The following is a 23,461-nucleotide window of genomic DNA, read 5'->3' on the forward strand; positions in this document are numbered from 1 at the left end:
CCAGGTTGTGCAGCGTGCAGCAGGCGATGACGAATAGGGACACCCGCTGAGGCGAGTACTGGAGGACTCCTCCCAGCACTCCGATGGTCTGCTCAATGATGTTCCTGGTGGCAGCATGGGTCTCATTGTATGAGTGCTGGGCAGGAGTGTTGGGGAGTCATGAGCCAGGTGGAGAGCGGATAGCCCTTGTCTCCGAGCAGCCAGCTGTGAGCTTGATGTGGTGGCTGGAACAGAGCTGGCACGCTGGTCTGGCACAGGATGAATGCATCGTGGCTGCTGCCAGGACAGTGGGCATTGGCGGTGAGGATTCGGCGTGTGTGGTCACACACCTACCGCATGTTCAGTGAGTGGGAGCCTTCATGGTTACGGAATACCTCAGGATTGTGCTCGCAAAGTGACGAGGGTGCAGTCAGTGGCACCCTGCACCATGGGCAAGCCCACTATCCTGGCACGGGGAAGGATATCTATTCCCTTCTTCTGTGAAGAGCATCTGCAACCTCGTGGCTAGAGCAATGAATGGCAAACTGGGAAATGTTGGAGATGTCTCTCCTTGCACACTGGATTGTCCCTTGATGTCGAAATTGAGCGCGATGGTGACCTTGACTGCCACTGAGAGAGGCCGTGATCACCCTGGGCTGAGGCTCGAGGTCTGGGTGCAGGAGATGGCAGAGTTTTGTGACCACGTCCTTGCTGAAGCGCAGCCTTCGAACACACCGCTACTCAGTGAAACTGATGTAGGCCTGCTGCCGGAATACCCTGTTGCCAGCCCTCCCTCTGGCCACATTATGCTGCCTTTCTCCCTCTCGCTCTCTGCTTTTCTCTCTGCCTAAGTTACCTCCGATGGTGACGTTGGAGCAGGAGGTCGAGTGCCAACACAGCACCTATGAAACGATGTTGTTTCAAACCTGCCCTCAATGAAACACAGGAAAGGTTGAGAGGTAGAACAATCCTTGAATTGAAAATTGCTCAAATCTCTCCAACATTGCCTATGTGTCAGCAAGCTGCAAAGAATACTGGCTGATAAAAAATGTTTGTGAAGATAATGGGGCCAAAATTCAGCTCCGCCCAAAATCGGTTGCACCGACCGCTTCTGAAATGTTTTCACTGCCGCGTCGGATGAGGTCGCCTCTTTCGCGAAATTCATTGTCATTTTTTTTCAGGCGGACCGGAAGTTGGTCATAATGAGGGTGAAAGTGGTGTGGTGAGCAGACAATCGACCAGGAGAGGGGAGAAAGTGGAGTCTCCGCTGCTGTCAGTCATCAGGTGATGATGTCAGTGCGTGTGTGCGTCACACCACATCTCTTCTGTTCATCTAAAGGGCAGGGTCGCTGTGAGCTCTGTGAAGATTCGAGCTCAGCCCATTGGGCCACGAGGGAGGGTTTGGGCCTGGCCACAGGGGGTGCTTTGATAATGCACTTAGGACGCTCGGCAGCAGTGGGATGGATGTGGGGACCGCCAGAAAACCCCCCCGAGGTGAATTTTGCTGGTGGCCATTGGACCCCGCCTTTAAGTAGCGCTCCTCCAACTGACTCCCAACTATAACTCGACAGCCGAAACCATCGCTGTCAGCGCCAGGTGGGGAACGAGGGGGCGTGGCCGGATTTCTCTTCCGGGGCGGTAACGGGCCGCTGCGCGTGGCGATGATGGATGATGTCATCATTGCCGGGCGCGGTCAAGCGAGGTGATACCTGTCAGCACTTCCGCAAAACCCCCGCCCAATTAAAACCCGTTGGCTCCTCCCAAATTGCTGGCAGCAGTGTCCAGAGTAATGTTTGATTCCTGGCGACTCCAGGACAATCCTGGGAGGTGGAAATTCTAGCTAGAGGCCAACATTGGCAACAATCAGGTCTGACTGTAATGCCCTCCTGGGTCGAACACGCCTGCTAACACTCCAGGTATAGGCTCGGAGGGGAAGAACGAATGAGGTTAGGCATCAAATGGTAGCGAACACCCTTGTAACTATACTACAGTGTTAGCCAACACTTGGAAGACAGCAGGAGAGAAAACAGGGGGAGGGGAAATTATAGACAGTGCAGAATATTTAAATGAGTTTGCAAACTGTTTCAATTTTGCTGGTAATAAGTGCCAATCCTAATAGTTTCCTAATGTTGACATGTTCCAGTCTTCTCCCTCCACAAAGATAGGGAATCAATGGTTGACATTGTGAGCTTGTGTGTGGAGGCAGAAGACATGGCTATGGTTTTTAATGAATACTTTGCGCCTGTCTTCACAAAAGAGAGGGACGATGCAGACATTACAGTTATTGTGAAGAAGTGTGAAATGTTAGATGAGATAAACATAGTGAGAGAAGAAGCATTAAGGGGTTTAGTATCTTTGAAAGTAGATAAATCCCTAGACCCGGATGTAATGTATCCCAGGCTGTTAAGAGAAGTAAGGGAGGAAATAGCAGAGGCTTTGACCATCATTTTCCAATCCTCTCTGGCTGCAGGCTTGGTGCCGGAGGACTGCTAACGTTGTACTGTTGTTTAAAAACGTAGAAAGGGACAGACCAAGTAATTACAGGCCAGTCAGCCTAACCTCATTGGTGGGAAAATTATTGGAAACTATTCTGAGGGTCAGGATAAATCTTCATTTAGAGAGACACGGATTAATCAGAGACAGTCATCATGGATTTGTTCAGGGAAGATCGTGTCTGACGAACATGATTGAATTTTTTGAGGAGGTAACCAGGAGGGTCGATGAGGGCAGTGCGTATGATGTAGTGTATATGGATTATAGCAAAGCTTTTGATAAGGTCCCACATGGCAGACTGGTCACGAAAGTAAAAGCCCATGGGATCCAGGGCAAAGTGGCAAGTTGGACCCAAAATTGGCTCAGAGGCAGCAAACAAAGGATGCTTTTTGACTGGAAGGCTGGAAGGATGTTTCCAGTGGGGTTCTGCAAGACTCAGTACTGGGTCCCTTGCTTTTGGTGGTATATATCAATGATTTAGACTTTATACTTTGAAATCCACGATGAGGCTTTGGACAATGTGGACCATTTTCCATACCTCTGGAGCCTACTGTCAACAAGGGCAAACATCGATGACGAGGTCCAACACTGCCTTCAGTGTGTCAGTGCAGCCTTTGGTCGCCTGAGGAAGAGAGTGTTTGAAGACCAGGTCCTCAAACCTGGCACCAAGCTCCTGGTCTACAGAGCTGTAGTGATACCCATCCTCCTATATGCTTGAGAGACATGGTCTATGTACAGCAGGCACCTCAAAGTGCTGGAGAAATTCCACCAACGCTGCCTCCGCATGATCGTCCAAATCCCCTGGGAGGACAGACGCACCAACGTCAGTGTTCTCGCTCAGGCAAATATCCCCAGCATCGAAGCACTGACCACACTCGACCAGTTCCGCTGGGCAGGCCACATTGTCTGCACGCCTGACACAAGACTCCCAAAGCAAGCGCTCTACTCGGAACTCCTACATGGCAAGCGAGCCCCAGGTGGGCAGAGGAAACGCTTCAAGGGCACCCTCAAAGCCTCCTTGATAAAATGCAACATCCCCACTGACTCTTGGGAGTCCCTGGCCCAAGACCGCCCTAAGTGGAGGAGAAACATTCGGGAAGGCACTGAGCATCTCGAGTCTCTTCGCCAGGAGCTCGTGGAAGCCAAGTACAAACAGCGGAAGGAGCGTATGACAACCCAAGCCCCCCACCCACCCGTCCCTCCAACCACCGTCTCCCCCACCTGTGACAGAGACTGTAAGATCCTGCATTGGACTCATCAGTCACCTGATAAATCATATTAGTGTGGAAGCAAGTCATCCTCGACTCTGAGGGACTGGCTAAGAAGGAGGAGACTTCAATGTAGGAGACATGATTTGCAGATGATACAAAAATCGGCTGTGTGGTTGATAATGAAGAAGAAAGCTGTAGACTGCAGGAAGATATCAATGAACTGGTCAGGTGGACAGAACAGTGGCAAATGGAATTCAATCCAGAGAAGTGTGAGGTCATGCATTTGGGAAGGTCTAACAAGACAAGGGAATACACATTAAATGGTAGGACACTGAGAAATGTAGAGGAACAAAGGGACCTGGGAGTGCAGGTCCACAGATCCATGAAGGTAGCAGGCCAGGTAAATAAGGTGGTTAAGAAGGCATACGGAATACTTGCCTTTATTAACCGAGGCATAGAATACAAGAGCAGGGAGGTTATGCTTGAACTGTATAAAACACTAGTTAGCCCACAGCTGGAATACTGCATGCAGTTCTGGTCACCGCATTACAGGAAAGATGCGATTGCACTCGAGAGGGTACAGAGGAGATTTATGAGGATGTTGTCTGGACTGGAGAATTTTAGCCATGAGGAAAGATTGGATAGGCTGGGGTTGTTTTCCTTTCAACAGAGGAGGCTGAGGGGAGATTTAATTGAGGTGTATAAAATTATGTGGGGCCTAGATAGAGTGGATAGAAAGGACCTATTTCCCTCAGCAGAGGGGTTAATAACCAGGGGCATAGATTTAAAGTAATTGGTAGAAGGTTTAGAGGGGATTTGAGGGGAAATGTTTTCACCCAGAGGGTGGTGGGAGTCTGGAACTCACTGGCTGAAAGGGTGGTAGAGGCAGAAACCCTCACCACATTTAAAAAGTACTTGGATGTGCACCTGAAGTGCTGTAACCTACAGGGCTACGGACCGAGAGCTGGAAAATGGGATGAGGCTGGATAGTTCTTTGTCAGCCGGCGCGGGCACGATGGGTTGAAATGGCCTCCTTGCGTGCTGTAAATTTCTATGATTCTATAAGCCCAGCAGTTGCTTCTCTCCTTGCAGCTGCTGTCTATTTCCTTGCTCCTTCTTCATTTGATTGACAATGGTGACCACGTGCTGCACTCAGTGATCTCCGCCTTCTCCCCTCGCAGCGAGCAAGGACCACCCAGGTCCCTCTGAACACCAACATTTCCCAATCTCTCACCATTTGAAAAATACTCTGCTTTTCTATTTTTCCTACCAAAGTGGATAACTTCACATTTCTCCACATTATATTCCATTTGCCATGTTCTTGCCCACTCACTTAGTCCACCTATATCTCTTTGAAGCCTCTTTGCATCCTCCTCACAACTTACATTCCCACCTAGCTTTGTATCATCAGCAAACTTGGATATATTATATTTGGTTCCCTCATCCAAATCATTGATACAGATTGTGAATAGCTGGGGCCCAAGCACCGATCCTTGCGGTATCCCACTAGTTACAGCCTGTCAACCTGAGAATTACCCATTTATTCCGACTCTCTGTTTTCCGTTAATCAATCCTCAATCCATGTTACCTGCAATCCCATGAGCCTGTAAGAGACCCACATTTACTTTTACTTACATCTTCCTTTTTACATACCTATAGGTTATGTACATTTTACAGTCTGTTTTTATGTCTCTCGCTAGTTTACTCATAATCTTTTTTCCCTTTCTTTATCTGTTTCTTGGTCCGCCTTTGCTGAATTCTAAAATCCTCCCAATCCTCAGGCTTACTATTCTTTTCGGCAAGGTTATTAATTCACCTATTTTGTTGCGAATGCTTCGCTCATTCACATATAGTGCCTTTAGCTTGAACAATTTTCATATTTTGCCTGTTGTCACCTTAGTCACTGAAGCCCTTTGTTCCTCTTCCTGTCCCTTCCTGACCCACTCAGCTTGCTTTTACCCAAATCACTACTCTGCTCAAGAGCCTTAGCAGTTCTCTTGCTGTTTCTGAGTTTAGCCTTTCCAGAATACCCACACCATCCCACCAGCTTCATTAGTTTCTTCTCAGCCCATGCCCCGGAGTCGAGGATGACTTGCTTCCACATTAACATGAGTTCTCAGGTGACTAAAGAGTCCGATGTGGGACCTACAGTCTCTGTCGCAGGTGGGGCAGACGATGGTTGGAGGGACGGGTGGGTGGGGGGCTTGGATTGTCATACGCTCCTTCCACTGTTTGTACTTGGCCCCCCGCGTGCTCCCGGCGAAGAGACTCAAAGTGTTCAGCGCCTTCCCAGATGTTTCTCCTCCACTTTTAGCGGTCTTGGGCCAGGGATTACCAGCTGTAGAATTGACCAATATTTTGCAAAGATTCCTGGTACCTTTCCCCTGCAGAGGAGAAGAATCCCTTTCTGGACTTGTAAAATGGAAGAAAAAACTTCAGGCCACAAATGAGTTTTAAAGGGGGAGACGAAGCCTGCAGGGGATAAAAGGGGATGCATTCATGGAGACCCCCCCCCCAGTGTTTGGACTTTTTGAAAAGAGAATTCAAAATGGACCTAAATTACAGAAGCCTGGGATCCCCTATACATCTATGGGAAGGAGCATATCAATTTTAAGATTCTACAACATTTTGGCTGCAAAAAAGAGTTACCGAATACAGGAGGTGGGGCTAACCTCTGTGAAGCAAATTCGTGTATTAAGGATCCCAGACGGTCTGGGGGAACTATGCAGCACCAATTCACCCCCTAAGAGATAATCAAATCAACAACAATGGAAATCATGGGCCCAACTAGATGGCCAGGAAACTGGACAATCCTAAAACAATGCAAAACCAGTGATAGCACATTATCACACCCTCATCGAGTTACTGCTGACTAGCCCACCAAAAACATTGACAAAGGAGACATTTGAAAATCAATGGACAGAACAGTTTAAACAAAGCCCAAGAACTGATTTGGCGCGAAGATAAGGAAGCCTGTTTTAGTATAATTGAAGGCCTGTTCTGGCAGTTAGGTGTGCTTCTAGAGACACTATTAAGTTCACAGTCTCGTTGCATAAGTTCTACATCAGCCTCGAAAAGTGGGACCCCGAAACATCGGCGAAAGCAATCTCTAAAACCCAGAAGGAAAGCACCACGACAGCAAACAGGCTTTCAAAACAACTATCGGAAAGTTTCGGAAATCACGACCAAACAGTCAACCGGAACCAACCCGACAAAACCGAAGAAAATCTGAAGATTTTTCTATTCTACAAGCTGGTCCTACGCTACCAAGGGGTACAGACTACAGAATGTGGACAACTAAGGCGAACCCCGGAGTTGGAACTGTCATAAGGGGATTGGTGAGCATGGCCCCTGAAACCCCAGGGCTATAACTTAGTTAGTTGGGGAAATTGGGAGGGGGAGGCTGGGATAACTTGTGTAAATATATCTGCATTCTCCTCTTTACCCCATTTAGAGTTTAAGCTGTATTCTTTTCCCCACAGGCTGTAATTTGACATTTTACTCAATGTGTTGTACCCCTCAGTGTGTATTGGTATTAATATTCTGTGTGTGTTATTAAAGGTGTGCCTTTTACTTCTTTTTAGACACAATAAAGCCATACCTGCTTCCTACCTTAAAACCGATTGTCCAAGTCTGTCACAGTCCCTTCATAATTCCAGTGTCTAGAACCAAGGGTGTGTGAGCGATTCGGAACCACTCAAATAGGGTCAGAAGGGAAAACTGACCCCCTGAAAACCACCCCTTACACATGGCGACCCAGATGGGACACTGGTACAAGGGACGTGATAAGAGAGAGACTGGTTTCAGGAAAAGAAGCAAAATGGAAGAGGGGATTTCCTCGTACGTGTTTAAGAGGGTAAATATGGCTAAGGAGTGGGTACTCGATCTATTGTATGCTGAGCGTCCAGAAGGTGCTGCAGCTCAATGGACCGAGAGCAAGGACCATAAAAGGTCGATAGAGAAGGCCATTTGGCTAATTTGCCTTCAACGACAGATCCGGCTTCTAGATGAGGAGAATGAGAAATTAAAGGGAGTATTGAGGCAGGCAGAAGAGAGGTCCAGCGCAAGGGCCACAGTCGGGGAAAGGCTGTGGACAGAGGTGGGACAGTTAAAGGAAAGTAGAGAGCTCACTAAAGAAAGGCACAAAACCCAACTGGACCTTTTACAGTGTCAGATTATTCAAGCCAAGAATAGCGAACTGGTGTTGTGGGAAGAGAATTCCTGCCTCGCCAAGAAAGTTAAAGATTACGGGGAGAGGGTGAGAGACATTTAGGTAGCCTATAAGGTAGCCAGTACCAGGGAATTTGAGGCAGGAGACCACGGCCCCTGCCAGCAGCAGATCCAAAGCTTGAACCTTGCTCTATCCCGGGCTAAAGGCATGGTGTGCCTGATAAACCCGGGTTTAGCCCAGGAACACCTGGTAGAGCAAGGAGAAACCCCTCAGTCACTGCCTGCAGCTCCCGGGAATGGCCCGGAGCAGCAGGGGTGTCAGCCAGAGTGCAGGGCAGGCAAGGATTGCGAACTACCAACACCGGCGGCCCCGAGTTTTAACTCGGCTTGGCAGCAGGGGGAAGCAGGCGAGCCAATACAAGAAGGGCCGGAACCAGGGCCAATGCACCCGGTCCGGCAGCAGAAGTTTGGCCCGCCTGACACCAATGGGGCAGCAGGACCCCTGGAAAGCAACTTCGTAGTCCCCCACAACACCCAAAAACTGAGGGCTATGATAGGCCACCTAAGTAAGCTCACCCAACAGGGGGATCCCTCGGTACACTTCCTGGAAGTGGAACACACAGGGGATATTAACGGGTGCGATGATTCAGAGCAGGCTAAGCTGTTGCTCTTCTCGCTAGACACCAAGCTGTGCCATTCCCTCTCTGCAGACAGCAGAAAGGGGCGAAACACGTACGCTGTGGTTAAGGAGGAGGTTCTAGAGGCCATGGGTATGAACGACGGGAGTCCTTTCTCCCAAGTGGAGAAAACAGTGCAGCTCTATGGGGAGACTCCACAGGCTTTCGCCGACAGGTTGTGGCCGGTCTACGAAAGGGCCTGTAGTGGGGTTCTTGACCGGGCCCACCTGAACCCTAATGAGCTGGCTCACTGGCTCTGCAGCCTGGTGGCAAACAGCTTACCTGGAGTAAAGGCAAAAGCCGAGGTCTGGTTCGATCCAAGAGATCCCAGAACCACCGAGGAGACAGTGGTCAGACAGTTGACCCTGGCTTACCGGAACGGTGGAGGGACAGAGGACTCCTCCTCTAAAGGGAAGGTCCATGAGATTAAACCCAGCCAAGGCAAGATAGAGTGGCATTAGGAAGGTGGGAACCCTCCCACAAAGGGGGCGAGTGTTTTGGGTGTGGGAAAAGTGGGCACTGGAGGAAGGACTGTAGGAACCCCTAGAAAGAGACTAAGGGAAAGGCCACTCCAGCCCCAGCCCGTAAACTGGGGCAGGAACACCCGACTCATATGAGACACTCGTAGCCGCCCTACAGACACTCATAAACGGACAGGGAGCAGTAGCTATCGCAACTGGTGCAGTAGCTGGTACGGTAAAACCCTCTGCTCCAACCCACCCAGATGCATGACTAGAGCCAGCGCAGCCTGTGTACCTGTGTTCCCTAGAATATGATGCCTGGAAGAGACCGTGCGTTACGATGGAGGTGGAGAAAGTGAAAGGGTCCTACCTGCTAGATATTGGTGCTTCCAGCACCCTTGTATATGCAGATAACCCAGCTACCTCACCTCTATCGAACGGGGTCCCGTACAGTCTAGTGGGGTTCACAGGCAATGAGCAAACTGGTTCGTTTTCCATCCTGCTCACCATTCAGTTAGGGACACTCAAAACCAAATGGAAGTGTGTCCTGATGAAATGGGAGCAGAAGGGAAAAGGGATCCTGAGGGCTGATTTTATCATTGGCCACCAGATCCTAGTGGATCTCAGGAACCACTATCTATGGGGAGCCATAGGGACTGACAAGGAAGGTGAGGTGGTGATGATCCCAGAAAAAGGGGCCAAGGGAACGTTGTGTACCGTGAAGCCAAAGGAGGGTTACGACTTGGAATTACTGGTCCGTAACACCCCAGTGGACTACCAGGCATATGTACGGGCACACCTTGCAGCATTCGCCACCCATAAACATGACTGTGGCAGGGTAACGGGGGTGGAAGTTAGTATAGAAGGGGACTCCATGACCCGACCACAAAAGCAACATAACTTCCCCAGGGAGGCAGAGGCAGACCTGACAACGGTGCTAGGATCACTGGTAGAGCAAGGGGTGTTAAGACCGATAGCTACCTATGTGAACTCTCCACTATGGCCGGTCAAGAAACTGGACAACTCATGGAGGGCCACCGTGGACTATCGAGTACTAAATAAGAATATCCCTGCCTGTGCACCCACTGTAGCAGCCATAGCGGACCTCATAGGGAGTATTCCAATATCCGCGACCACGTTCACGGTGCTGGACATTTCGAATGGGTTCTGGTCCATTCCTTTAAAACGGGAGGACCAGTACAAGTTCGCTTTTACCTTCAAGGGCCAACAATATACGTGGAACTGTCTTCCCCAGGGCTTCCACAACAGCCCCAGTATTTTTCACCAATGCATGGCGAACTGTTTAAAGGGCTTTAGCAGACCCCAGCAGTTGGTGCAGTATGTGGATGACCTGCCCCTGTTCACCGATCAGGGGGCAGGAGCATGGCCCACTGCTGGCTGAGTTGCTGGAGCTGCTAAAAGAAGAAGGGTTTAAAGTAAACCCCAAGAAGGCACAGATCGGCCAGAAGGAAGTCAAATTCCTGGGGCTGACTGTGCGTGCTGGGGAAAGAGCCATAGACAAGGCTAGAAGGGAGGCAATACAGGAGTTACCAGCCCCCAACACAGTGACAGGTGTAAGATCCTTTCTAGGGCTCACCGGGTACTGCAGAGACTTCATTGAGGATTATGTGGCCACCGCAGCCCCTCTCCTCAGGCTCCTACACAAGAGTGTAGAGTGGGACTGGGATGAGGGTTGCGAGGCAGCATTTAATCAGCTCAAGAAGGACTTGCAGACCACGCCAGCCTTAGGAGCGATAGATGTAGGAAAGGAGTTTTTCCTGGAGGTGGCAGCCAGCGGGGACAGTTTGAGCTCAGTGCTGCTTCAAGAGCGGCACGGCCAGCTGAGACCGGCGGTTTACTCCTCCAGGATCCTCACAGATGTGGAGAAGGGGTACTCCAACTGTGAGAGACACCTCCTAGCCACACATTGGGCAGTGAAAAGATCCTTGATCTTCACGGGAGGGTCTCCTCTAACACTCCTAACCCACCACACACCTACTCAGATGCTCCTAGATGGGAGGATTAAGGACGGGATGGTGAGCAGTGCCCGCATTGCTCGCTGGACCCTGCTCCTCTCCCAGATGGACCTCAGAATAGAAGGCCCCCACAAGCCAAGGCTCGCAGCCAACCTAATCTACCCAGGGAAAGCCCACAGGTGCTCCATAGAAGGGGTATGGGAGGTGAACATTGGCCTTCGGGTGGGGTTACACCCTATAGGCCGGGACATTGACCCATCCACCTCCACGGAGGTGTGTGGGGGACCTGACCCATCCACCTCCATGGCACGAACCTGGTATTGCAGTACTTCCAGGAACGGTGCAGTGGCTCTAGGCCTTTTGGCTAAGAGCATTGGCACAGAGTGATCCTTGGCGTGTGCAAGGTGACCTCTGGCGTTTGTGATTTGACAAAGAATTGGAACGATTGGCTACGAATTTCAAACAAAAAAAAAAAAAAAAATCTACGTGGACGGGTCCAGCACGGTATCTGCTGGCGAGCGACTCACTGGGTGCAGAGTCTATGACCCAAGGGCAGGTATTGCCCTGGCAATCAAGCTCCCCAGCACCATGAGCGCCCAGCATGCAGAACTGTACATGGTGACCCACCCCGAGGAATTCCCTACCCCGTACACGATTTGCTCGGACAGTATGTTCACCTGCAATTCATGTATAGAGTACCTAGCTATCTGGTCCCATCGCGGATACACGTCCGCTGACGGGAGACCCCTGGCGATCAAGCCCCTGCTGGAGAAAATCATGACAGCGGTGGGGGAAGAAGGAAAGGTCTACATACATAAGGTGAAGGCCCATTCAAAAACCGAACCCTGGGCAGAGGGAAACCAACAGGCTGACAAACTGGCCAAAGAAGGTGCCCGCACGGGAAAGTTCTGGGACCCCTATGACACTGGCCGCATAGCAGCGGTCAAGAATAAGAACAGGGCAGCAGAGAGTACAGGGATAGCTTTGGCCCCGGACTTAAATACAGTTCAGCTACAGGACCCAGTCCTGAAAGCTGTCCTGAACGCGCTAGCTAGAGGAGAGAGAGTAGAAGGTCCATACGGCACAGCAGCCATTACCATTAAGGAAGGCATGCTGTTTAAAGAGGGACAATGGGTCGTGCCGCAGCAGCACCAGAGGGAATTCCTAAAACTGGCTCATGAGGGTCCAGGAGCGGGACACCCCGGGCCTGAGACCACCTGGCAACGGGTGGAACAGGCAGGATGGTGGCCGGGACTCAGGGAGGACGTCCGCGAGTTCTGTGCGAACTGCCTGGTGTGTGCTGCGAACAACCCTGACCCCCAGAAAAGGAAGGTGTCCCTAGGACACGTCAGGAGGGTAGAGGGACCATGGCAGTCAATCCAAATTGACTACATCGGGCCCCTACCCACCGCCCAGGGAGGCTACTAATGCTGCCTAGTCCTGGTGGACGTGTTCTCAAAATGGGTTGAAGCCTTCCCCTGCCGAACAGCCACCACACTAGGGACAGCTAAGATTCTAGTGAGGGAAGTGTTCTCCCGGTGGGGACTCCCACAGTATGTGGAGTCGGACAAGGGGAGCCATTTCACAGGGCAAGCAATGCAGGCAACCCTTAAGGTGCTCGGCATTGAGGGGAAATGGCACGTTGCCCACAATCCACTGTCATCGGGTATTGTGGAGCGTTTAAACCGCACCATTAAAAAAAGGCTGCGGAAGGAAACGGGAGACTCACCCCAAAAGTGGGTGGAGGTCTTACCGTTGGTCCTAATGGGGATCCGAGCCAGCCGGTCAAAGAGCACGGGGTATTCCCCACATGAGCTCATGACTGGCCGGATCATGCGGACCCCCACCCATGTCCTAGCCCCGGTGCTCACAGAAGGTCAGCTCAGAGAGGTGAACCGGGACCGGTTTGTCAGGAACCTGGTTGAATACCTCAAACAGATTCACTGGCAGGCTGCTAGTAACATGGGCAGACAGCATCAGAGTAACCGATTGCTGCTAGAACCCAGCAAACACCACGATTGGGAGATAGGGGACCAGGTTATGATGAGGAACTATGCTCGGGTCGGGGTTTTTGAAGCATTATATATGGGGCCATACAGCATTGTCGACAAGGCAAGCCCGATGGTCTATGCCATAAAGCTGCCCCGCCGTACTAAGTGGTTCCACATCAACCAGTGCAAGCTGTACAACCCAGGGTCAGCCAAGCACAGAGGGCAGCCGGGAGGGGTGAACCGTCCTCAGGACAGGGACCCTCTGTTGGCCGCCCCCGACGGTGGAGGGCCCACAGGGATTGTGTCAGGCTCAGAAACCGTGCCTATAGGGGCGGTGAATTACAGTATTGGAGGGGCTATCCCACCCATCGTTTGGGATTCAGACGCACCCCCAGTAACCGAAGCTCTGAGAAGGACCCTCCGTACACCACGGCCAAAGATACCGTGGTCACCGGCATCTGAGCCTCAGCGATTCTACCCTAGGAGAAGGGCAGCCCGACAGGGAAGGCCAAAGGTCAGAAGTACAGAGGCCGCTCAGAGTAAAGACCCCCAGCCAGCCGCCTCCAGCGGTGAGGGTCTCACAGGAGCAGTAGCAACGAACTGTCCCAAAGACAAGGGTCTCCAGCTCACCGGCTGCAGGGAAACCCTAGCATCCAGGCGGCTATCAGGCCGCACAAGGCATGGGCCTGACAGGGATTAACCAGGCCACCCGGAGACGGGTGGCGGTTGTACATAGCTCTAATTTTTAGTTTAAGGCAGCTGACTGCAGCGTTTTACATTTTAAGTTTAGTTTAGAATTGAGGTTAATGTTGCAGTAATGTTTAGGCGATTGTTTTGAGTTTTGTCTTGTATGTCAGCCAGCCTGAGGGCAGTTCTCAAGGGCAGGATCTAGACATTACCGGGTGATGGACAAACTCAGGAGACCAATTGATGTTGTTTAATTTTAATCTATGTTCTTCCTTCTGCAATGTGGTTCTACGTTGCCTACAACGTGAATATAATGTAATTGAAATGAAATGTAACTGTGCTGAAATGCAATTGTAGTGATTGAACCGTCTCCAAGCTGGGAGGGTGTAAATGTAAAAAGTTTGTACCTGTAAAGGGAAAAGTGTGCATCTGTGGTGATGGTGCAGAAGTGTAATGCATATTTTGGGTATTAGTTTAGTTAATTTACGGGGAAGGTTATCTCTTGGGAGTCAGGAACTTTGCTCACCTGGAAGATGATACCATAAGTGGGAGACGAAGCCTGCAGGGGATAAAAGGGGATGCATTCATGGAGCACCCCCTCCCCCCACCCACCCAATGTTTGGACTTTTTGAAAAGAGAATTCAAAATGGTCCAAAATTACAGAAGCCTGAGATCCCCTAAACATCTATGGGAAGGAGCATATCAATTTTAAGATTCTACAACATTTTGGCTGCGAAAAAGAGTTACCGAATACAGGAGGTGGGGCTAACCTCTGTGAACAAATTTGTGTATTACAGATCCCAGACGGTCTGGGGGAACTATGCAGCACCAATTCACCCCCTAAGAGATAATCAAATTACCCAATCAACCACTATGGAAATCATGGGCCCAACTAGATGGTCAGGAAACTGGACAATCCTAAAACAATGCAAAACCAGTGATAGTACATTATCACACCCTCATCGAGTTACAGCTGACTAGCCCACCAAAAACACTGACAAAGGAGACATTTGAAAATCAATGGACAGAACAGTTTAAACAAAGCCCAAGAACTGATTTGGCGCAAAGATAAGGAAGCCTGTTTTAGTATAATTGAAGGCCTGTTCTGGCAGTTAGGTGTGCTTCTAGAGACACTACTAAGTTTGCAGTCTCGTTGCATAAGTTCTACATCGGCCTCGAAAAGTGGGACCCCGAAACATCGGCGAAAAGAATCTCTAAAACCCAGAAGGACAGCACCATGACAGCAAACAGGCTTTCAAAACAACTATCGGAAAGTTTCGGACCATCGCGACCAAACAGTCAACCAGAACCAGCCCGACAAAACCGAAGAAAAACCGAAGATTTTTCGACTCTACATGCTGGTCCTACACTACCAAGGGGTACAGACTACAGAACGTGGACAACTAAGGCGAACCCCAGAGTTGGAACTGTCAAAAGGAGAGTGGTGAGCATGGCTCCTGAAACCCCAGAACTATAATTTAGTTAGTTGGGGGGATTGGGAGGGGGGAGGCTGGGATAACTTGTGTAAATATATCTGCATTCTCCTCTTTACCCCATTTAGAGTCTAAGCTGTATTCTTTTCCCCACAGGCTGTAATGTGACATTTTACTCAATGTGTTGTACCCCTCAGTGTGTATTGGTATTAATATTCTGTGTGTGTTATTAAAGGTGTGCCTTTTACTTCTTTTTAAACACAATAAAGCCATACCTGCTTCCTACCTTAAAACCGATTATCTGTCCAAGTCTGTCACAGTCCCTTCATAATTCCAGTGTCTAGAACCAAGGGTGTGGGAGCGATTCGGAACCGCTCATATCAGGTCAGAAGGGAAAGCTGAACCCCTGAAAACCACCCCTTACACAGCGGGCATTAACTGCCTCGTGTAGGAATATGTTCACTATCTACCGCTCTAGTTATTCGATTCGCCAAGACACTGGTCCCAGCCCAGTTTAAGTGGACCCTATCCCGACCCACCAGCTCTCTTTCCCCACTACTGGTGCCAGTGCCCATGAAGCAACTCCCATGCCTCCCACACCACTCTTTCAGCCACACATTTAACCTTCCAATCTGCTTATCCCTATGCTAATTTGCATGTGGCTCAGGTAACAATCCAGAGATTATTACCTGTAAGGTTCTGTGTTTCAATTTCAATTTGAGCTCCTCAAACTCTCTCAGCAGAACCTCATTCCTAGTTTTACCAATGTTGATGGTTCCCACATGGACCATGTCAGCTGGGTCCTCCCCTTCCCACTCCAAGTTCTTCTCCAGCCATAAGGAGATGTCTTTAACCCTGGCAAGCAACACAGTCTTCGGAACTTCCAGTCATGGCTGCAGTATCGAACTATACTGTTCCCTGCCACTACAACATGCCATTTCATTCCCCCCACTTGAATGACCATGGTGCTGTGGTCAGATTGCTCATCCAGCCACCCGCCAGGTGTATAACTGACAGTGTATATAACGGGCGTGTGTATAACGGGCGGGGTGTATAACAGGCGGGGTGTATAACGCGCAGGGTGTATAACAGGCGGAGTATATAATAGGCGGGGTGTAAAACTGGCAGGGTGTATACGGGCGGGGTGTATAACGGGCGGGGTGTATAACGGCGTGTGTATAACGGCCGGGGTGTATACCGGGCGGAGTGTATAACGGGCGGAGTGTATAACGGGCGGAGTGTATAACAGGCGGAGTGTATAACGGTTGGGGTGTATAGCGGGCGGAGTGTATAACGGGCGGGGTGTATAACGGACGGGGTGTATAACGGGCGGGGTGTATAACGGACAGTGTATATAACGGGCGGGGTGTATAATGGGCGGAGTGTATAACGGGCGGGTGTATAACCGGTGGTGTATAACGGGCAGTATATAACAAACGGGTGTATAATGGGCGGGGTGTATAAGAGGCGGGGTATATAGCGGACAGTGTGTATAATGGGCGGGGTGTAGAGCGGGCAAGGTGTATAATGGGCGAGGTGTACAACGGGCAGGTGTATAACGGGCAGGTTGTATAACGGGCGGTGTGTATAACAGGCAGGGTGTATAACGGGCGGTGTGTATAACGGGCAGGGTGTATAACGGGCAGGGTGTATAACGGGCAGGGTGTATAATGGGGTGTATAATGTGCGGGGTGTATAACGGGGTGCATACGTGCGGGGTGTATAACGGACAGTGTGTATAATGTGCGGGGTGTATAACGGACAGTGTGTATAACGGGCGGGGTGTGTCACTGAGCAACATAAGATGGCTAAAGCTGTAGAAACGTTCAGCTGGAATATATTTTAAATTTAGCTGAGATAGTAGGACAAGAAGACGCAGGTTGAAACTAGTAAAAAGGGAAGCTTGGGACTTGGATCCTGTAGTTCTGCACTCAGAGAGTGATCGATTTGTGAGCGGAGTGGGGCCACCACACTGCAACCATTTAAACACCAATTCGATGCTGCATTGTGGGATGTCTGGCCTCTCTCTCAATCAATGATTTCAATGGGGAATTGGCCATCCTGATTGTGAATGAGCTTGTGATTTGTTGCCGGTCTGAAGGTCGGGAGCAACGGATTGAATGGGAAGGTGGATGTGAGCAAAGATCTGGCTGAGGGCAGGCGCGAGGCCAGAGTGAAGTGGAGTCTGAGTGAGGCAGACATGGGCGGCCAGATTCCTGCTCTCCCCCCCCACCCCCACCCCACAGCACACACCCAGGACTCGGGGAGCACAGCCAAAAGCGATTCTCTGACACTGGCTGCCGCCTGGCAAGGCTGGCACACCAGCTGCGGGCAGACGGGAGGCTGATCAGCACAAGGCTCCGCTATGGACCCATCCAGTGTCAGCTGTGGCTCAGTGGGCAGCACTCTTGCCTCTGAGTCAGAAGGTTGTGGGTTCAAGTCCCACTCCAGGAACTTGAGCACAAAAATCTAGGCCGACACTCCAGTGCAGTGCTGAGGGAGCGCCGCACTGTTGGAGGTGCCGTTTTTCAGATGAGACGATAAACCGAGGCCCTGTCTGCTCTCTCACATGGAAGTAAAATATCCCATGGCACTGTTTAGAAGATGAGCAGGGGAGTTATCCCCGGTGTCCTGGGACAAATATTTATCCCTCAATCAACATAACAAATTATCTGGTCATTATCACATTGCTGTTTATGGGAGCTTGTTGTGCGCAACTTGGCTGCTGCGTTGCATGCATTACAACATTGACTACACTCCAAGATCACATGATGACAAGTTCCTGTAGAGCCACCTTGTGTATGTGTGTGCTTGTGATGTTGTAAAGAATATGTCGCATTGGCGACATAGGATAGGATAATCGGATTCCCCAGCTGAAATTTTTGTTGGTGGATCATCCAGCCAAACAACAGAGATACTTTGAGAGATTCTTTGTTTTGCAGGACAGCTAAAAGTCCACAGTAAATTTCAAGCACACTGTCGACATTGTCCAGATGGCCGCGCCTATGGGAGTAATAGGGCGCTTGGGTGAGTACCATCATGACCGAAAGACTTTCGGAGCGTACGTGGGGCGGCTAGAAATCTTTTTCACCGCAAGTAGTATCGTCGAAGTCCCCAAGGATGAAAATCATAACCGGGTGGTGTTAGAACGACAACGGGCTATTTTCCTGACTGAAGCAGGCCCCGAGGTGTGTGAAACCCTGAACAATTGGCTTGTCAAATGGAACAGCACTACGGAGAACAGCACTACAGTCCTGAGCCCCTGGAAATTGCTGAAAGTTATCGTTTCAGAATACAAGATTAGTTAACCGAAGAAAATATCAGTGAGTACATTGTAGCTTTATAAAAGCTATCCAATCACTGTCATTTCAGAAACTTTCAGGACCGAGCATTGCGTGACCGCTTTGTTTGTGGGATGAAAAATGAAGCAATCAGAAGAAAATTGTTGACAACTCTTAACTTAACTTTTGATTTAGTTTGTCAGACAGCTGTGTCGATGGATATGGCTAACCAGTACTCCCGGGAATTTCGTGCTATTTCCAGTTGTCAGAGCATTGAAGTTGTGCTATCAGTGTGTGGGACAACACATTGCTCAAAGTTGTCCATGTGTGAAGGCAGAGTGTTTCTTCTGCTAAAAAACAAGGCATTTTGCGAAGGCATGCCGACTGAAGAGTAAACCGACGTTCAAGGCAATAAGTAGAAATTGCCAGAGACTATATTGCATTGAAAAGCAACAGGTTGAGGAGTTTCTCGAGATACACGTCATCAGGAGCATGAGGGTATGTATCGTCATCCAAGTAGGCACTGCAGGAACCAGGATACCCATGGAAATTGATACTGGTGCATCCGTGAGCATAGTGCCGGAATCGCTATATCTCAGTGATTTTTCACTGCAAAGGGCAAAGATAGAGCTGCGAGGCTACTCGGGAGAGCAAATCCCTGTTGTAGGACGTATCACCGTACCAGTGAAATACGTTTCAGAGCTTGCCTCTCTTCGTAGTGGCAGGAGACAAGCCTGCCTTACCAGGTATAAATTGGTTGGGATACTGAAGCTGGATTGGAGTGAGATTTTTCATGTTGAAACAAGATTTTTATCAAAGGATAATGTCATCAAGCAGTATCCGAAGGTGTTCTGTGAAACAGGCAGTCCAATCCAAGGCTTCAAGGCAAATGTCAGAGTACAGAATGATGCTAGACCAGTTTACTGCAAGCCACGTCCTGTACCATACATATCTAAGGAGATCAAGCCAGCATGTGATCTCTCTCTGTAAGGAGTTGGGGCAATGATCTCTCATGTAGTACATAATGGATTGGGTCTGTAATGGACCCGTTGATAAGGATCACGGCCTGCATGTCGCCGTGGAGCAGGTGGAGGATGGTGACGAACTTTTGGGGGCATCTGAAGCGGAGGAGGACCCTCGTGGTTGATAGTGTCAAAGGCGTTTGTAAGGCTGTCCCAAACAAGTTCAGGTCCAAATTATTAAGAGATCTTCATGACCAGCACCTGGGAATGAGCTTGACCAAGAGTTTTGCACGCAGTTACTTATGGTGGCCAGGTTTAGATAAAGATATAGAGTACTTCATCAGTCACTGTACGACATGTCAATTGGTAAGCAAGAAATCACCATCAGTACCATTACAGCCATGGAAATGGCCTCCCAGGGTGTGGCAAAGGTTACATATCGATTTTGCTGAGCTAGAAGGACAGCAATTGTTCATTGTGATTGATAGCCATTCGAAGTGGGTACAGGTGTTTCCGATGCAGAAAATAACAACAAATAAAACACTGGACAATTTGAAAAGATTGTTTTCTTCATATGCTTCCCAAAAGAAATTGTGTCTGATAATGGGCTGCAATTTTGTTCAGATGAATTTGCACAGTTCACGAGCAGAAATGGTTGAAACATACCAAAATTTCACCGTACCAACTTGCTTCAAATGGTGCAGCAGAGCACACAGTACAACTTGTAAAACGTGTCCTCATTAGTAAATGTTGGATCCAAATCCAAGGAAATGGCAGTTGTCGTTGGACCACAAATTGGCTAATTTTCTAATTACTTATCGTAATACTCCTCACACAACTACTGGTTGAACACCAGCAGGATTGTTTCTCAAATGAGAGCCACGAACTGGGTTCTCGTTGTTAATACCAAATTTGGCTCAGTCAGGAGAAGAGAAACAATGAAGACAGAAAAAAAAATCATGATCGAAGTAGAATAAGAGAGAGAATGTGACATTGAATCAGGTGAGAGTGAAGAACCATTACCATAAATGTTTAAAATGATTACCAAGAAGTGTAGTGAAGCTATGTGGTCCTCACACACATTTGGTTTGAACATGGAAAGGTTAGGTGTGTTCACATTGATCATATTTTACCTGCAGATGCGGAAGGAGTTGAAAGTTGGAATGATTCGATTATTTCAGACTCATCAGATAGTCTTATTACAAGTAGAGTACCAGTAGCAAATCCTACATCAGATGTTCTTGAAAGAAGTCCAAGTGACAGTCAGAATTTAAGTCTGAATCCGAGTCAGGCAGACAAACAGTCTGAAGTTGTAGAGAGTCCAAATGTAAATCAAAGGTTACCCTTGCAGAAAAACTCTCTTCAGGATCAGCCAAGAATGAGTCTAAGTTCGACACCATGTTTGGAAGGTTCTGTTCAAGAGCGAAGGTATCATCTTTGAAACAGAAAACCAGTGGTTAAGTTTGATTTGTAAATATGGCAAAATAAGTCCATGTCTTTGGTTATGTATAACCATGCAGGTTAAGTTATAATGATTATTTTGTTATGATTGCTTCTTCATTAAGAGGGGAGAAGTGTAATATAGAGCTCCCTCTAGTGGACTACTGCTCTACCTTGTGGACTACTGTGGAAATGCAACTACTGATGTATATAATAAAAAGATCATGAGACAAGGTCACATGACAAGTTCCTGTAGTGCCATCTTGTAGTCAGTGTGTTTGTGATGACGTAAAAATATATCACAATAGCAACCGGGACACAGCATAGCAACCGGGGCACAGCGTAGCAACCGGGTCATAGCAACTGGGGCACAGCATAGCAACCGGGGCACAGCATAGCAACCGGGACACAGCATAGCAACCGGGACACAGCATAGCAACTGGGCACAGCGTAGCAGCGGGACACAGCATAGCAACCGGACACAGTGTAGCAACTGGGACACAGCATAGCATAGCAACCGGAACACAGCATAGCAACTGGGGCACAGCATAGTAACCGTGACACAGCATAGCAACCGTGACACAGCATAGCAACCGGGACACAGCATAGTAACCGGGACACAGCATAGCAACCGGAGCACAGCGTAGCAACCGGGACACAGCGTAGCAACCGGGACACAGCGTAGCAACTGGGGCACAGCATAGCAACCGGGACACAGCATAGCAACTGGAGCACAGCATGGCAACTGGGACACAGCATAGCAACCGGGACACAGTGTAGCAACCGGAGCACAGCACAGCAACCAGGACACAGCATAGCAACCAGGAAAGGAGTGCATTGTCAACATGGAATATAAAATGATTTAATTTGTTAAGTTTCCTTTGTTGTTATTTAAAATCCGGTGCTCATTTAAGAAAGAGGTACTTTATTTAAATGAATTTTAGTTTGATTGATGACACTTGGGGCATGGCGACCATGGAATCGCACCAGGAAGCAGCACAAGTCACAACACGGGAAAACAGAGGAATAAATCTTCTGGTCTGAGTTCCAAACCACAGCTCACAGCTCAAAGTTCACAGCACACAGTCAGCATCCTCCGACTTATATTCTCGCTATGTGCCTGTCCAATTCCCCTTCAAATTATTGCTGTTACCCCCATCACTCACTTCCTTGGGCAGCCGAGTCCAAATCATTCCATCCTTTGTGTCCCAAACACACCATCCCAGTCAGACCAATAATCCAATCATCGTCTCCTGATCCCCGTGCTCCCCAACGCCCCTCCCCCGATCGCCCCTCCCCAGAACATCAACCCTCCCCCGATCACCCTCCCCCGATCACCCCTCCCCCGATCACCCCTCCCCCGATCATCCTCCCCCGATCATCCTCCCCCGATCGTCCCTCCCCCGATCGTCCCTCCCCCGAACATCAACCCTCCCTCGATTGCCCCTCCCCCGATCGCCCCTCTCCCGATCACCCTCCCCCGATCGCCCCACCCCTGATCACCCTCCCCTGATCACCCTCCCACATCGCCCCTCCCCCCATCGTCCCTCCCCCGATCACCCTCCCCCATCGCCCCTCCCCCGATCGCCCCTCCCGATCACTCCTCCCCTGATCACCCTCCCCCATTGCCCCTCCCCCGATCACCCCTCCCCTGATCACCCTCCCCTGATCACCCTCCCTCATCGCCCCTCCCCCGATCGCCCCTCCCCCGATCACCCTCCCCCATCGCCCCTCCCCCAATCATCCCTCCCCGATCACTCCTCCCCTGATCACCCTCCCCCATTGCCCATCCCCCGATCACCCCTCCCCTGATCACCCCTCCCCCATCGCCCCTCCCCCGATCGCCCCCTCCACCGATCGCCCCTCCCAGTCACCCCTCCCCCCGTCATCACCCACCCCCTGAGCGCCACTCCCCCGATCACCCTTCCCCCGATCATCGCCCCTCCCAGATCGTTGCCCCTCCCTGATTACCCTTCCAACGATCGCCCCTCCACCAGTCGCCCCTTCCCCAATTGCCCCTCCCCCAGTCGCCCCTCCCCCAATCGTCCCTCCCACGGTCTTCGTGCCACTGCTGTTCGCCCCTCCCCCAATTGCCCCTCCCCCAATCGTCCCTCACCCGATCGCCCCCCACTGATCGCCCATCCTCCGATCGCCCCTCCCCGATCACCTTCCCCCGATCGTCGCCTCTCCCCCGGCCATCGCCCATCCACTCATCGCCCCTCCCCATATCGTGCCCCACCCGATCGCCTCTCCTCTGGTCATCCCTGCCCCCATCATCGCCCCTCCCCCGGTCACCCCACACTGATCGCCCATCCCTGATCGCCTTCCCCCGATCATCGCCCCTCCCCCGATCATCGCCCCTCCCCCGATCATCACCTCTCCTCCGATTGTTGCTCCTCCACCGATCATCGCCCCTCCCATGAATGCCCCTCCCCTGATCGTACCTTCCCAATAATCCTCCCCAGATTGCCCATCCCCCGACCGCCCCTCACACGATTGCCCCTCCATCGATCGCCCCTCCCAGATAATCATCCCCAGGACGCCTCTCCCTCGATCGTCGCCATTCCCCCGATCACTCCTCCCCCGATTGCCATTGCCACAGTCGCCCCTCTCCCCCGATCGACCCTTCCCCGATTGCCCCTCCTCGATCGCCCCTCCCCGATTTCCCCCCCCCAATCGCCCTTCCCCCAATTGCCCCCC

General features: G+C 50.3%; 1 long non-coding RNA gene across 1 annotated transcript; it reads left to right on the forward strand.

Moving 5' to 3' along the window:
- The first annotated feature begins 1,207 nt into the window (after positions 1–1,207).
- LOC139228186 (uncharacterized) lies at positions 1,208–15,371 on the forward strand. The gene is made up of 2 exons (XR_011587517.1): positions 1,208–1,263; positions 14,443–15,371. It is a non-coding gene; the product is annotated as an uncharacterized lncRNA (long non-coding RNA).
- Positions 15,372–23,461: the final 8,090 nt, after the last annotated feature.

This window comes from Pristiophorus japonicus, chromosome 17 (assembly GCF_044704955.1).
Source record: "Pristiophorus japonicus isolate sPriJap1 chromosome 17, sPriJap1.hap1, whole genome shotgun sequence".
Lineage (NCBI taxonomy): Eukaryota > Metazoa > Chordata > Chondrichthyes > Pristiophoridae > Pristiophorus > Pristiophorus japonicus.